Below are 2,222 nucleotides of genomic sequence, written 5' to 3' on the forward strand. Positions count from 1 at the left end.
ATAGAAGGCTTTTTAATGATCTACACATGCTCCATAATCTGATGTTAAGGCTTTTCAGAAACTCAACCAGGTTGGGGTATATAGACAACAACAGAAAAATATATGATCAATGACTAAATATTACTGCAAACCCAACTGAAGAATTCCTGGTTGTAAACATACAATGTGTTCATTTTGAGATACTAGTCTTGTGTTCCAAATTTCTGTTTTCATTATACATTTATTGATTTCTTTGTTTTTAATATTGAGTTTTATTCCATTTATTGAATATACTGCTTTGCAAGAGAGAAAAAGACGAGTGAATGCACATGTGAGCTCAACGCTTATACGTATTATACATATGTCACCAAATAACCAATCCCTGGTGGACATTTACAATGAGATTCTAGAATGCTTTAGTGGTTCTGACACAGATGTAGAGAGCTGAAAGGATCCTTAAAAATGTAAAGGGAGAAAGAAAAATGTAATTTACACTAGGAAAAGATTGAGTAGATTTTGATCTTTACAAATCAACCAAAAGTAGTGTTAATTTAACCTTATGTTCATGACACTTTTAGGGACCCATGAATATATTTTAATCTTGATTTCTTTTTTTAATTTTAAGTCAGAGACTAGTTGATTTACAGTGTTGTGTTAGTTTCATGTGTACAGCAAAGTGATTCAGTTTTACATATACATAAATCCATTCTTTTTCAGATTCTTTTCCCATATAGTTTATTACAGAATACTGAACAGAGTTCCCTGTGCTATAGGGGATCTTCCTGACCCAGGGATTAAACCCGGGTCTCCTGCATTCCAGGCAGACACTTTAACCTCTGAGCCACCAGGGAAGCCCAAGCCTACAGCACCCAGTATTCCCAGGCGGTCTCCCATCCAAGTACTAACCAGGCCCGACCCTGCTTAGCTTCCGAGATCAGATGAGATCGGGCTCATTCAGGGTAGTATGGCCCTAGACTAAAATCAGAAGAGAAAAAAAATAAAATAAAATCAGAAGAAAGAAAAAAATAATACAACAGTAGCTGTAAAATAATTCAGTCTAGATTATACTTGTCTTTAGACCATTACAGTTGCAGGATTTAATTTTTTGTTTTTTTAATTGGAGGAAGGAGACCACAAAGGCAAAAATGCCCACAGCACTTCTGGAGCCACGAAAGTCATAATGCAGCCCTGGCAATGACAACTGATTTTGTTTAGGTTCATGTATTCCTGGAGTATTTTCATATTTTAAATTTATACATTACCCAAGACAGTCTTCAGTTTTCCAGTTTTTTCTATTTGCACTGATCCCTCACAGGCCTCATCCATTTCATTGCTTTGGTTCACTGTAAATGACTTCAGAACCTTTGAATGTCCAAATACTCATTGGGCCTTTCTGCTTGCGGTATCATCACTAACTGGAAACTAACCAACACATTTTCCCCTGAGCTCATCCTCCCTGCTCATCAGATCTCTCTCTGTTTTCCTGTGTAGTAGAGTTACTACCAGTTTGCAGACATTTAAGAGCCAGGCTTGGGATCGTCTCTTCTTTCACACCATTCTCCAAAGATCTTGTGGAGCCATAAGTCCCATGCCCACTGCTGTCTCTGCTTGAGCCTGGCTGCCCACGCCTCCAACCCAGCTTTCTTGGCCTCTCATCAGAGTTCCTGGCACAGACACTTGGCCAACTTCTCTGCAGCCCAGCTTCCTCCTACTAAATGATTCCTAATCTACCTGAATTGATCTTACCACTGCTTTCACTGTCTGCTTCCCTGCTTTGTAACCTACCACTTCAGCCCAAAGTCCTTCCCTAGGTTTTAAGCTCCTGCTCAGGGGGACTTCTCCATTCTGACATCAACACCCATCAAAGGCAACAATGAAGGACTCCTCCCAACCTCCCACAAACTGGTCTGCGGTCTTTGCTTTTTGTTGTTGTTGTTTCTGTTGGTTGGTTGATTTGACATCACAGCATGTGAACTCTTAGTTCACCCCCTGCATTTGAAGCACAGAGTTTTAACCACTGGACCTTCAGCGAAGTCCCAGGTTTGCAGTCTTTGCCTTTTGTTCACACACTTCCATTCATTCAGTACTTTGGGGGCCAGGGGGATGACAATCCTGTCCCAGGCACGGCCACCTTAGATGTCCCTCACCTCCTGTCCCAGCTCTATACAGCTCTTAAAGCTCAGGCCAAGTTCCCATCCACTTTGCCCCCAGTCCACACATGATCACTGGTCTCTTTCGTCTGA

The 2,222-nt window shown here is 41.0% G+C and overlaps 1 non-coding gene across 1 annotated transcript; it reads right to left on the minus strand.

Moving 5' to 3' along the window:
- Window positions 1-836: 836 nt before the first annotated feature.
- LOC128049218 (5S ribosomal RNA) lies at window positions 837-955 on the minus strand. Its single transcript, XR_008199574.1, has one exon. It is a non-coding gene; the product is annotated as a 5S ribosomal RNA (ribosomal RNA).
- Between the last annotated feature and the right edge of the window lie 1,267 nt (window positions 956-2,222).

This window comes from Budorcas taxicolor, chromosome 5, assembly GCF_023091745.1.
Source record: "Budorcas taxicolor isolate Tak-1 chromosome 5, Takin1.1, whole genome shotgun sequence".
NCBI lineage: Eukaryota > Metazoa > Chordata > Mammalia > Artiodactyla > Bovidae > Budorcas > Budorcas taxicolor.